Below are 14,892 nucleotides of genomic sequence, written 5' to 3'. Positions count from 1 at the left end.
TTTTCCCATGGCTCTTTCTAGTTCTCTTACTCCTTCCTCTGTCCATGCCACCCCACCCCACCCCACCAACAACCCACTAAACCCCTACTGGCCCTTTAGGGGCCCAGTTACATGGCTAAGAACAGTCATCTCCCCAGGAAGGTGGGTGGAGGGCAGTTGTCCACTTCTCAGCTGGTGTGTCTCCTGACTGGCACTGATGGGGAACTGATTGCTTTTCTCTCACTTTTTTTTGTTTCGTTTTCAGTGCTGAGTCCTCCTTCAGCCATGGCCCCGGCTGCCAAAGCCCATGGGTCGGATGCGGCACCGGAGTCCATGGGGATCAAGCCGGGGAGGCTCAGGAGAAACACCCTCGTCTTGTCTTATGCCGTCGAGTCGTTTCCGACCCATAGCGACACCACGGACACATCTCTCCCAGAACGCCCCGCTCTCCATCTGCAATCGTTCTGGTAGTGTATCCATAGAGTTTGCATGGTAAAAATACGGAAGTGGTTTACCATTGCCGTCTTTCGTGCAGTAAACTCGAGCCTCCGCCCTCGACTTCTTCTCATGCTGCCGCTGCCCAACATGGGTGAGTTTTGACTTGTAGCTGATTGCCTTCCACTCACTAGCCACTGCCCAAGCTAGGAATGGAGTGGGTATGCCTCTGCTTGACTCTCCTTCCCATAGCCAAACTGGTAGAGTATTGGAAACCCTCCAGGTGTGACCCTGAGAGGGGAGAAATTGAGGCACATGACATCATTGTATTTCTCTGGGTGCCCACTGTGATGCCAAAAACAGACCTCATGGCCTTGTCTGGTATTCAGTCGTCCAACTTCTCTGAGCCTCAATTTCCCCATCTGTAAAATGAGGATTTAATACCTGTTTTCCCTCCTACATAGACTGTGAGTCCCATACGGGACAGGGACTGTATCCGACCTGATTACCCTTTATTTACCCCAACCCCAATAGAGTAAGTGCTTAACACCACCATTATTGTTATCATCATTATTATTATTATTATCATGTCTACTAATTCTACTCAATCAATGGTATTTATTATGCAGCACTTACTCTTGGGAGAGTACAATAGAGTTGGTAGATATGATCCTGCTCTCAAATAGCTTACAATCTAGGGAAGAAAACAGACACTAAAATCAATTACAGGTAGGGGAAGCAACCCAATTTGAAGATACGTATATAAGTCCTACGGGGGGAAAGGTGTGTCTCTAAGTGCATAGTGGGTCGAACTCAAGAGCTTAGATATCACAGAGAAACAGTGTGGCCTAGTGGATAGAGTGTGGTCCTTGGAGCCAGAAGGACCTGAGTTCTAATTCTGGCTCCACCCCTCGTCTGCTGTGTGACGGTGATTGGGCAAATCATTTAACTTCCCGGTGCCTCATTTCCCTCATCTATAAAACGGACCGTGAGCCCCCTGTGGGACATGGACTGTGTCCAACCCGACTAGCTTGTCTCTATTCCAGAGCTTAGTACGGTGCTTGGCATGTAGGAAGCGCTTAACAAATGCCATTTAAAAACAAGCAAAAAATTTCAAGAGTTCACTTCAAGGGGCAGTAGGAGGGGAAGGAAGATGGGGAGATGAGAGATTGGTCAGGGAAGGCCACCTGAAGGGATGGAATTTTGGAAGGGCTTTGAAATTGGGGAGACAATCCAAGCACTCAGTACAGTCCTCGGGAGCCCACTTTTGGGTAGGGACCGTCTCTGTATGTTGCCAACTTGTACTTCCCAAGCGCTTAGTACAGTGCTCTGCACACAGTAAGCACTCAATAAATACGATTGATTGATTGATTCGGTAAATACTGTTGATTGATTGAATGACATCCTTCAGTTCCCGTGCTCTTTCTCGTTGTCCTTTCTTTTTAATTTTTGTTTCATCTTTTCAATCCATCAGTGGCATTTAGTGAGCACTTACTGTGTGCAGAGCACTGAACCAAGCACTTGGGAGAATACAAGGTAACAGTGTCGGTATAGACAGGTTCCCTGCCTACAAGGAGCCTACAGTCCGGAGGGGGAGACGGACATGAAAATAAATTACGGATACGGACATAAATGCTGTGGGGCTGAGGGTGGAGTGAATAACAAGCGCTTAAAGTGTACAGGTGACACGGAAGGGAGAGGGAGGAGGGGAGATGAGAGCTTAGTAGAGGAAGGCTTTGAAGGAGTGGATAGGGATGGTCTATTGAGAGGGAGGGAGTTCCAGGTCAGGAGGAGGGTCTGTGGTGAGATAGATGAGATGGAGGTACAGTAAACCGGTATTAGAGGAATGGCATGTGTGGGCTGGGTTGTGCTAGAAAATCAGAGAGGTAAGGTAAGAGGGAATGAGCCAACTGAATCCTTTAAAGCCGATGGTAAGGAGTTTCTGTTTGATGTGAGGGTGGATGGGCAACCACTGGGGGTTCTTGAGGAGTGGGAAGACACGGACTGAAAGGTTTTTTAACAAAAATGATCCTGGCAGAAGAGTGAAGTATAGACTGGAGTGGGGAGAGAAAGGAGGCAGGGAGGTCAGCAAGGAGGCTGATGAGGTAGTCAAGGCCTTGGACTTCCCAAGGGCTTAGTCCAGTGCTCTGCACACAGTAAGCTCTCAATAAATACAATTGAATGAATGAATGAATCATAGGGTAAGTTATAGGATAGAGAAGCAGCGTGGCTCAGTGGAAAGAGCCCGGGCTTTGGAGTCAGAGGTCATGGGTTCAAATCCCGGCCCCACCAGTTGTCAGCTGTGGGACTTTGGGCAAGTCACTTCACTTCTCTGGGCCTCAGTTACCTCATCTGGAAAATGGGGATTGAGACTGTGAGCCCCCGGTGGGACAACCTGATCGTCTTGTAACCTCCCCAGCGCTTAGAACAGTACTTTGCACATAGTAAGCGCTTAATAAATGCCATTATTATTATTATTAAGTCACTTCACTTTTCTGGGCCTCAGTTACCTCATCTGGAAAATGGGGACTGAGACTGTGAGCCCCCCATGGGACAACCTGATCGCCTTGTAACCTCCCCAGCGCTTAGAACAGTGCTTTGTACACGGCAAGCGCTTAATAAATGCCATAAAAAAAGTGCTTGGATTAACATGCTAGCAGTTCAGATGGAGAGGTAAGAGTGGATTTTAGGGATGTTGTGACGGTAGAATGGACAGGATCTGGTGACAGGTTGAATACGTGGGTTGACGGGATGAAGCCAAGGTTATGGGATTGTGGATAGCTCCTTTCCCACGCCCCCTTATTCTTCGACTCAGCCTCTTGGGGGCCAGGGACTGTGTGTATATCTCCTCTGTGTACTTCTTTCCCGGTGCTTAGTACAGCGTTTGCACACAATAGGCACTTCATGGCATTACTACTACTGCAGAGTGGCCTAGTGGAGAGAGCGTGGGGCTAGGTATCAGAAGGACATTGATTCTAATCCCAGCTCTGCCACTCGTCTCCTATGGGACCCTGGGCAAGTCACTTCACTTCTCTGGGCCTCAGTTACCTCATCTGTAAAATGGGCATTCATTCATTCATTCAGTCGTATTTATTGAGCGCTTACTGTGTGCAGAGCACTGTACTAAGCACTTGGGAAGTACAAGTTGGCAACAAGTTGGGCATTAAGACCGTGAGCCCAATATGGGACAGACACTGTGTCCAACCCCATTACCTTATATCTACCCCAGCGCTTAGTACAGTGCCTGGCACTTAACAAACACCACACCTATAATTATTATTATTCCTACAACTCCCACCACCCAGACCCCTGAGCTGGGCACTGTCCAGAGCTCCGAGCCAGTCCTGTGCCCGGGGAGGTCTCTTGGCTCGAAACTCCTGATCCCTGCAGCTTTGGGAGGCTACTCCCTGTGTTCTGAGTCTCTCCCAGCGGCCCCCTCCTTCTACCTCCCCAAGGCCCAGGATCCGGCGGAAGCAAACGGAGAACTCAAAAAGCAGAACAGAACCGAGTTCTGTGGCCAATCCCCGGTTTGAGGCTCTCGCCCCGCTTCCTGTCAATCTGCTGAGCCCAGAGAGATGGGGAGATTGTCGCCATCCCTGGCGCCCACGCATCCCCCTCTCCCTCCCTCCAGATGCAGCATGACCAGTGTAGCGGGGAGCTGGATGGACTCCATCCCCTCCCCACCACAGCCCAGCCCCAGCCCCTTCCAGGGAAGTTTTGTTGTTGCTGGTTCATCCCCCTCCGTCTGCGCCCCCCCCGGGATGTGAGGTCCCATGACCAGTAGAGGAGGGTTGGTGGGATGAGAGTGGGGTTAAGGCAGGATATGCTCAGCAAGGGTCTGATGCTGGAACTAAAAGCGACCAGTTTCCCACCCCCTGCAAATTAAGAGGCGTGATCGTTGACATACTATGTATCAAATTGCATATTTCTCAGTATGACTATTTGAACTGGGTGCTGGAGTTGTTCCCTTGGCTTCCTGCAACCCCTTCACATGCCACCCTCCTTAATAATAATACTAATGGTGGCATTTATTAAGCACTTACTATGTGCAAAGCACTGTTCTAAGCACTGGGGAGGTTACAAGGTGATCAGGTTGTCCCACGGGGGGCTCACCGTCTTAATCCCCATTTTACAGATGCGGGAACTGAGGCACAGAGAAGTTAAGTGACTTGCCCAAAGTCACACAGCTGACAGTTGGCGGAGCTGGGATTTGCACCCACAACCTCTGACTCCAAAGTCCGTGCTCTTTTCCACTGAGCCACGCTGCTTCTCCTTACCGCTGCCTCTTCCTGGAGGGGCCCTGGACTAGGGACCCACGGTGGACATTTGTCAGGGTTTTATTCCCAAGCCAGTATTAGGCGGGGGAAAAATCAATCAATCAATCAGCAGAATTTATTGAGCATTTACTGTGTGTGAAGCACTGGACTAAGCCCTTGGGAGCGTAACATATGACAGAATTGGAAGACAAGAGCTCTACCCACAAGGAGCTTACAGTCTAGAAGGGGAGACAGGCATGAAAATAAATTATAGATTGGTGAAGCAGCAGAGCGTAAGGATAATGGACCTAAGGACTGTGGGTGGGGTGAGTATCAAAGTGTTTAAGGGATGTTGACCCAAGTGCACAGGGGACACAGAAGATGGAGTGAAAATGGGAACTTGGGACTTAGGGAAGGCCTCCTGGAGGAGATGTGATTTGGAGTAAGGCTTTGAAGGTGGGAAGAGCGGTGGTCCGTCGGCTATGACAGGGGAGGGAATTCCAGGCCAGAGGGAGGATGTGGGCGAGAGGTCAGCAGCGAGATAGATGAGACTGAGATACAGAGAGTAGGTTGGCGTTAGAGGAGAGGAGAGTGCAGGCTGAGTTGGAATAAGAGAGCAGTGAGGTAAGGTAAGAGGGGGAAAAAGTGACTGACTGCTTTAAAGTGTTCCCTCTTGTTTGCCCTCAACCTGCCACCCTCCAGCTTCGGGAGGTGGCCCCTCGTCTTGGCGCTGTGGGATTTGGGGAACGGCAGTTCTGCATTTGCCCTGGCCCCCTGACACCTCCATTTGCCCTGGCCCCCTGACACCTCCCCCCACCCCTTTGATGATTTTGTACCCTCCGTTCACATCTCCCCATTTTAGCTGGCATCGTTCCAGGTTTGAAGAACGCTGCCAGGCTACGCTCATACACGGTCTGTGCTCCATCCCGCCAATTGTGTTTACTGTCCGACTCTGAGATGCAATCAATCAATCGTATTTATTGAGCGCTTACTGTGTGCAGAGCACTGTACTAAGCCACCAAAACCCCATCAGGTGTTTCAGATGTGGCCCAACCAGGGTTTTTTAGAGTGGCAAACTCTGTCTTTGGTTCAACTGTTTCTGATTCCCCCTCCTGCTGGTGCCCAGCAAAGCACCTACTATTCAGTCAGTCAGTTGTATTTATTGAGCACTTCCTGTGTGCAGAGCACTGCACGAAATGCTCGGGAGAGTACAATATAACAATAAACGGACACAATTTCCTGCCCACAGCGAGTTTATAGTCTACTACTCACCACTCAGCAACAACCAGAGACAACAAAACTGCCCAGACTTGGTTTTTTGGTTTTTTTAATTATCATTATGGTATTTGTTAAGTGCTTACGGTGTGTCAGGCACTGTACTAAGTGCTGGGGTAGATACAAGGTAATCAGGTTGGGCCATCCCACCTGGGGCTAAAAGTCTTAATCCCCATTTTACAGATGAGGTAACTGAGTCATAGAGAAGTTAAGTGACTTGCTCAAGGTCACCCAGCAGACAAGTGGCAAAGTTGGCAATACAGCACACAGTAAGTGCTCAATAAATATGATTGAAAGAATGAATCCAGATCCTATGACTCCCAAGCCCGGATTCTTTCCACTAGACCACATTGCTTCCTTGTTCGACTGAAACTGCTACAGGGTGGAATCAACTGGCTTTCTAAAAAAACCACACAACTATATGGGGACTCTCTATCTTAATTAAAATAATAGGGCTATTTGTTAAGTGCTTACTATGTGCCAAGCACTGGGATAGATACAAGATAATCAGGTCGGACTTTGGAGTCAGAGGTCATGGGTTCAAATCCCAGCTCTGCCGTCAGCTGTGTGACTTTGGGCAAGTCACTTAACTTCTCTGTGCCTCAGTTACCTCATCTGGAAAATGGGGATTGAAACTGGGAGCCCCCCGTGGGACAACCTGATCACCTTGTAACCTCCCCAGCGCTTCGAACAGTGCTTTGCACATAGTAAGCGCTTAACAAATACCATCATTATTATTATTATTATTTACCATTGGCTTTAAAGCCCTCAATCACTTTGTCCCCTCTTGCTTCACCTCACTGACTTTCTACTACAGTCCATCCCGCGGGGTCCACTCCTCTAACACCAACCTACTCAGTGAAACCTGATCTCACCTACCTCTCCGCCCACCCTCGCCCAAGTCCTGTCTCTGGCCTGGAACTCCTTCCCTCTCCGTATCCGCTAGACCAGCCATCTCTCTCTCCACCTTCAAAACCCTATGAAAATCACATCTCCTCCAAGAGGTCTTCCCCGACTAAGCCCCTTTATTCTTTTTATTTTAACAGTCTTGGTTAAGCGCTTACTATGTGCCAGACACTGTACTAAGCATTGGGGTAGACACAAGATCATCACATTAGGCACAGTCCATGTCATCCCCTGGGGCTCACAGTTTCAATCCCCATTTTACAGATGAGATAACCGAGGCCCAGAGAAGTGAAGTGAGTTTCCCAAGGTCGCTCCTTTTCCCTACCCTCCCTCCCTTCTGTGCCACCTATGCTCTTTGATCTGATAGACTGTGAGCCCACTGCTGGGTGGGGACTGTCTCTATATGTTACCAACTTGTACTTCCCAAGCGCTTAGTACAGTGCTCTGCACACAGTAAGCGCTCAATAGATACGATTGATGATGATGATGATGATGATATTCACCCCAACCTCAGTCCCACAGCACTTGCGTACAAATCCGTAGTTGATTTTCATGTCTGTCTTCCCGTCTGGACTGAAAGCTCCTCGGAGACGGGGGATGTGCCTACCAACTCTCTTGTATTGTACTCTCCTAAGCGCTTAGTACCCAGTAAGCACTCAATAGATTGATGGTTGGTCAGGGAAGGCCCCTGGGGGGAGATATGCTTTTTGTGGGGCTTTGAAGACGGAGAGAGTGGTGGTTTGTTGGCTATAAAGGGGGAAGGAGTTCCAGGCTAGAGCGAGACAGACGGGATCAAGATACATAGAGCAAATTGGTGTTGGTGGAGTGAAGTGTGTGGGCTGGATTGCAGCGGGAGATTGGCAAAGTAATGTAGGAGGGAAGAGCTGATCGAGTGCCTTAAAGCCGGTAGTAAAGAGTTTCTGCTTGATGCAGAAATGAATAGGCAACCACAGGAAGTTCTTGAGGAATGGGGAGACCTGGACTGATTTTTTTTTTTTTTTTTAGAAAAATGATCTGGGCAGGAGAGCGAAGTCTGGACTGGAATGGGGAGAGACAGGTGGGATGGAATAAGTGCTTGGACCAGCATGATAGAAGTTTAGATGGAGATGAAGGGGTGGATTCTAGAGACACTGGGAAGGAAGAGCCAGTAAGATCTGGTGACAGACAAAATATGCAGGTTGAACAAGAGAGATGAGTTGAGGATAATTCCAACATTATGGACTTGGAAGACAAGGAGGGTGGCGGTATTGTCTACAGTGATGGGAAAATTGGCACTAATAAATTATCGGGGTATTTGTTAGCAGAGTGAGCAGCGTGGCTCAGTTGGAAAGAGCACGGGCTTTGGAGTCTCTATATGTTGCCAACTTGTACTTCCCAAGCGCTTAGTACAGTGCTCTGCACACAGTAAGTGCTCAATAAATACGATTGATGATGATGATGATGATGGAGTCAGAGTTCATGGGTTCAAATCCCGGCTCTGCCAATTGTCAGCTGTGTGACTTTGGGCAAGGCACTTCACTTCTCTGGCCCTCAGTTCCCTCATCTGGAAAATGGAGATTAAAACTGTGAGCCCCCCGTGGGACGACCTGATCACCTTGTAACCTCCCCAGCACTTAGAACAGTGCTTTGCACGTAGTAAGTGCTTAATAAATGCCATCATTATTATTATTATTGTTAAGCACTTACTATGTGCCAAGAAACGTACTCAGTGCTGGGATCAGTATAAGACAATCGGATCAAATACAGACCCTATTCCACATGGGGTTCACAGTTTAAGTAAGAGGGAGAACAGATATCTTAACCCCCATTTTACAGATGAGGACAATGAGGCCCAGAGCAGTTACGTGTCACCCAGTAGGGAAATGGCAGAGCCAGGATTGGAACTCGGGTCTCCTGATTGGCAGGCAGGGCTCTTTCCACGAAACCCATCCTTTATCCAGGGAACCTGACCCGACTGTGAGCCCACTGTTGGGTAGGGACTGTATCTATATGTTGCCAACTTGTACTTCCCAAGTGCTTAGTACAGTGCTCTGCACACAGTAAGCGCTCAATAAATACGATTGATTGATTGATTGATTGATTGATTGAACCCAAATGCCTGCTTTTCAGGTCATCACTTGTCATTCCCTTCCCAGAATCCCCTTGTGGGAAGAGTGCCCTATCTGTGAATTCACCCCTTCCCTCCACCTGAGCAACCCACGGCGAGGGCACGGAACCGCTACACTACAAGTTGCGGAGCGGGAACTGTCCCAATCGGACATCCTGGGAATACGGGGAGGGCTAACCGGTACCAGGGGGCTTCGGATATGAGAGGCATTGCTGCTGTGCGCAAAGCACTGTTCTACACGCTGGGGGGTTACAAGGTGATCAGGTTGTCCCTCGGGGGGCTCACAGTCTTAATCCCCATTTTGCAGATGAGGGAACTGAGGCACAGAGAAGTTGAGTGACTTGCCCAAGGTCACACAACTGGCAATTGGCGGAGCCGGGATTTGAACCCATGACCTCTGACTCCAGAGCCCGGGCTCCTTCCACTGAGCCACGCTGCTTCATGGCACAGGCCTGGGAATCAGGAGGTCATGGGTTCTAGTCCTAGCCCTGCCACTTTTCTGCTCTGCTCTTGGGTGAGTCACTTTGCTTCTCTGGGCCTCAATTACCTCATTTGTAAAATGGGGATCAAGACTCCATGGGGCAGGGACTTTGCCCAGCCTCATTTGCTCGTATTCATCCCGGTGTTTAGTACAGTGTCCAGCACCCAGGAAGCGCTTAACAAATACCACAGTTATTATTGGGAATCCCTACCCTCTCTGCCCATCATTCTCCCCAGTTTGTCCTTTGGAGACACGGGCCAGAAGAATGCTAGGGACTTGGGCCACCAATTCCCTGCTCATGCCATTTCCATCATTTATTATTAGTAATAATAATAATAATAATGATGATGGCATTTAAGTGCTTACTATGTGCAGAGCACTGTTCTAAGCGATGGGGAGGTTACAATAATAATAATAATGATGGTATTTGTTAAGTACTTACTATGTGCTTAACCCCTTCTAGACTGTGAGCCCAATGTTGGGTAGGGACCGTCTCTATACGTTGCCAACTTGTACTTCCCAAGCGCTTAGTACAGTGCTCTGCACACAGTAAGCGCTCAATAAATACTATTGATTGATTGATTGATGTGCAAAGCACTGTTCTAAGTGCTGGGGGGGATACAAGGTGATCAGGTTGTCCCACGTGGGGCTCACAGTCTTAATCCCCATTTTACAGATGAAGCAACTGAGGCACAGAGAAGTTAAGTGACTTGCCCAAAGTCACATAGCTGACAATTGGCAGAGCCGGGATTTGAACCCATGACCTCTGGCTCTAAAGCCCAGGCTCTTTCCACTGAGCCACGCTGTTTCTCTCTACAAGGTGATCAGGTTGTCCCACGGGGGACTCACAGTCTTAATCCCCACTTTACAGGTGAGGGAACTGAGGCCCAGAGAAGTGAAGTGACTTGCCCAAAGTCACACAGCTGACAGTTGGCGGAGCCGGGATTTGAACCCATGACCTCTGACTCCAAACCCCGGGCTCTTTCCACGGAGCCACGCTGCTTCTCTAATTGCTGCTCCTCTATTTGCCAAGCACTGTGCGCGTTAGGAGCTTTACTAAACGCCAGGGCTAGATACAAGGTTCATTCATTCACTCAGTCGTATTTGTTGAGCGCTTACTGTGTGCAGAGCACTGTACTGGGCGCTTGGGAAGTACGGGTTGGCACCGTATAGAGACGGCCCCTACCCAACTGTCTAGAAGAGTGGGCTCACAGTCTAGAAGAAGGTTGCAGACTGGACACAGCCCCCGTCCCGCATGGGGCTCCCGGCCTTAACCCCCATTTTACAGAGACGTTAAGTGACTCACCCAAGGTCACCCAGCAGACCAGTGGCAGAAGCCGGGATTAGAGCCCGGGTCTTTTTGACGCCCAGCCCCGGGCTTTATCCGCTAGGCCATGCTGCTTCATTGGCCGAAGCGTAGAAGAATAGTGAGAAGAGGTCACAGGGCTATGTGACAGCCTCTCTCCCGTTTCTTCCAGCTCCTTCTTAGGTCCTTGGCACTCGCAGAAGTCACCTGGATGGCAAAGTCATTGGGAGAAGTCTAGGTCACCTTCTCGCTGCACCTCCGTCTCGTCTATCTCGCCGCCGACCTCTCACCCGCACCGCGCCTCTGGCCCGGAACACCCTCCCTCCTCTCATCAGAAAATTGCCCTCTCCCACCTCAAAACCTTATGAAAGGCACACCTCCCCCAAGAAGCCTTCTCTGACTAAGCCCTCCTCTCCTCCCATTCCCTTCTGCACCGCTTGCATTCAGTCATTCCTTCAGTCGTATTCATTCATTCAATCATTCACTCAATCGTATTTATGGAGCGCTTACTGTGTGCAGAGCACTGGACTGAGCCTTGGGAAGTGCCCGTTGGCAACGTATGGAGACGGTCCCTGCCCAACAGCGGGCTCACAGTCTAGAGGGGGGAGACAGAGAACAACAGCGTGGCTCAATGGACAAGAGCCCGGGCTTTGGAGTCAGAGGTCATGGGTTCAAATCCCGGCACTGCCAATTGTCAGCTGTGTGACTTTGGGCAAGTCACTTCACTTCTCTGAGCCTCAGTTACCTCATCTGTAAAAATGGGGATGAAGACTGTGAGCCCCACGTGGGACAACCTGATCACCTTGTCACCTCCCCAGCGCTTAGAACAGTGCTTTGCACATAGTAAGTGCTTAATAAATGCCATTATTATTATTATTATTATTAAAACAAAACATGTGGACAGGTGTCAAGTCATCAGAATAAATAGAAGTAAAGCTAGATGCCCATTTATTCAACAGGCTCCTCCTTCCTTCCTCTCCCTTCTTCCTCCCCCCCTCCTCCCCCTCGCCATCCCCCCCGCCTTACCTCCTTCCCCTCCCCACAGCACCTGTATATATGTATGTATGTTTGTACGTATTTATTACCCTATTTATTTATTTTATTTGTACATATTTATTCTATTTATTTGCTCAATATGATTTGTTTTGTTGTCTGTCTCCCCCTTCTAGACTGTGAGCCCACTGTTGCGTAGGGACCGTCTCTACATGTTGCCGACTTGTACTTCCCAAGTGCTTAGTCCGGTGCTCTGCACACAGTAAGCGCTCAATAAATACGATTGATTGATTGATTGATTAGTTGTGGGCGTTTAGACGGAGCCCTGCAGAGCTCGCCCTGCCGATTAGGACTCGGACCCCTCTCCTTCGCTTGCCTGCTGCGCTACACCTTTGTGAGTACACCTGATAAAAAGGCAGAACTGATCACTCTGGCTCCGTGTCTGGCCTTTGGTTCGTCGTCGCCCAAACCAAAGAACCCGGAGCTGCCCTCTGGTCGGCGACCCCAGCTGACTTGGGGGGCATCTCTTCACACCCCTGAGGCCCGGGTCTTCTGGCCTCTATTTCCCTCCCAGGGCCCAGGTGAACTGGGCCCTCAGCCCCCATGTCCCCCTGCCCATCACACACTCACACTTATATACACGCTCACTTCTCGCAGAGCCCAGGCCTCCTGCCTCTCTTAGCCTCCTTCTCTTCCTCAGATCCAGGGTCCTGGCCTCCTCCTCAGGGCACTGGGCAGCTAAATTGGAGGTGGGATGATGGGACCAGTAAACCCCAGAGGGGCCCGTTTTCCATCTGGGGACTGACCAGGGCAACCCTCCGCCTTACCTCTCCACAGCACCTGTATCTATGTATATATGTTTGTTCGCATTTATTACTCTATTTATTTATTTATTTTAGTTGTACATATTTATTCTATTTATTTTATTTTGTTAATATGTTTTGTTTTGTTCTCTGTCTCCCCCCTCTCGACTGTGAGCCCGCTGTTGGGTAGGGACCGTCTCTATATGTTGCCAACTGGTACTTCCCAAGCGCTTAGTATTCATTCATTCATTCAATCGTATTTATTGAGCGCTTACTGTGTGCTGAGCACTGTACTAAGCGCTTGGGAAGTACAAGTTAGTCCAGTGCTCTGCACACAGTAAGCGCTCAATAAATACGATTGAATGAATGAATGAAAGAGCACGGGCCTGGAAGTTAGAGGTCATGGGGTTCTAATCCTGGCTCTGCCACACGTCTGCTTGTGACCTTGGGCAAGTCACTTAACTTCTCTGTGCCTCAGCTACCTCATCTGTAAAATGGGGATTAAGACTGTGAGCCCCATGTAGGACAGGGATTCATTCATTCAATCGTATTTATTGAGCGCTTACTGTGTGCAGAGCACTGGACTAAGCGCTTGGGAAGTACAAGTTGGCAACATATAGAGACGGTCCTTTCCCAGCAGCGGGCTCACAGTCTAGAAGCAGCATGGCTCAGTGGAAAGGATGCTCACATCCTCCCTCCAGCCTGGAGCTCTCTCCCCGTTAAGATCCGACAGACCACTCATCTCCCTGTCCTCAAGGCCCTTTGGAAATCACATCTCTTTCAGGAGGACTCCCCTGGTTAATCTCTCACTTCCCACTCCCACTCCCCACTTCAGCACTTTCACAGAGAAGCAGTGTGGCTCAGTGGAAAGAGCCCGGGCTTTGGAGTCAAAGGTCATGGGTTCAAATCCTGGCTCCACCACTTATCAGCTGTGTGACTTTGGGCAAGTCACTTCACTTCTCTGGGCCTCAGTTACAAATGGGGATGAAGACTGTGAGCCCCCCGTGGGACAACCTGATCACCTTGTAACCTCCCCAGTGCTTAGAACAGTGCTTTGCACATAGTAAGTGCTTAATAAATAATAATAATAATAATGATGGTATTTGTTAAGCGCTTACTATGTGCAAAGCACTGTTCTAAGCGCTGGGGAGGATACAAGGTGATCAGGTTGTCCCACGTGGGGCTCACAGTCTTAATCCCCATTCTACAGATGAGGTAACTGAGGCACAGAGAAGTTGAGTGGCTTGCCCAAGGTCACAAAGCTGACAAGTGGCGGAGCTGGGATTCGAACCCATGACCTCTGACTCCCATTTATTATTATTATTAGAAGGGGGATTGTGTCCAACTTGGTTACCTTGTATCTACCCCAGCGCTTAGAACAGTGTTTGGCACATAGTAAGCGCTTGACAAATGCCCCAGTTATTATTATTATTATGTGAAGAAGGGAGGTGCGGTAGAAGAGGGGAATTATGCGGAGGGAAAAAGTCAGAAAGAAGCCGCCTAGACCGTGAGCCCACTGTTGGGTAGGGACCGTCTCTATATGTTTCCGACTTGTACTTCCCAAGCGCTTAGTACAGTGCTCTGGACACAGTAAGCGCTCAATAAATACGATTGAATGAATGAATGAATGAATGAATGCCTGGAGACCAGGAATTCTGACCGTGGGAAAGCGGGAGCTCGGCTTAGTGCTGCCACCTGCTGGGAAAGCCGCACTACTGTATCCCATCCTCCCTCCGGATCAATCAATCAATCAATCGTATTTATTGAGCGCTTACTGTGTGCAGAGCACTGTATTAAGCGCTTGGGAAGTACAAGTTGGCAACATAGAGAGACAGTCCCTACCCAACAGTGGGCTCACAGTCTAAAAGGGGCTCACAGTCTAAAAGTACCGATCCAAAGTACCGTTCCAAGGGCAGCCAGAAAAATCCATTCCACTGTCCCGGGACCAGACTCCAGAATCCCCCCCGCCCCCCCCCCCGCCAAATCCAGAACCAGAGGGGAATTTCCATATGCTTCCCCTCCTGCTGAGGGGCTCGGTTCTGCTTCCTCCAGGTCAGTGACCTCGATAGAGGTCAGCTTCTCAGATGATGTATATACGTATATATGTCTGTACATATTTATTACTGTATTTATTTCTTTATTTTACTTGTATATATCTATTCAATTCATTTTATTTTGTTAATATGTTTGGTTTTGTTCTCTGTCTCCCCCTTCCAGACTGTGAGCCCACTGTTGGGTAGGGACCATCTCTAGATGTTGCCAACTTGTACTTCCCAAGCGCTTAGTCCAGTGCTCTGCACACAGTAAGCGCTCAGTAAATACGATTGATTGATTGATTGATTGATGAGGCA

At 49.2% G+C, this 14,892-nt stretch overlaps 1 non-coding gene across 1 annotated transcript; it reads right to left on the bottom strand.

Moving 5' to 3' along the window:
- Positions 1-578: 578 nt before the first annotated feature.
- On the bottom strand, positions 579-715 carry LOC119920067. The gene has a single exon (XR_005447835.1). It is a non-coding gene; the product is annotated as a small nucleolar RNA SNORA7 (small nucleolar RNA).
- Positions 716-14,892: the final 14,177 nt, after the last annotated feature.

The sequence above is a fragment of the Tachyglossus aculeatus genome, chromosome X1, assembly GCF_015852505.1.
Source record: "Tachyglossus aculeatus isolate mTacAcu1 chromosome X1, mTacAcu1.pri, whole genome shotgun sequence".
Classification (NCBI taxonomy): domain Eukaryota; kingdom Metazoa; phylum Chordata; class Mammalia; order Monotremata; family Tachyglossidae; genus Tachyglossus; species Tachyglossus aculeatus.
The sequence above is the reverse complement of the archived record's forward strand: the minus strand, read 5'-3'. Positions and strand labels throughout refer to the sequence as shown.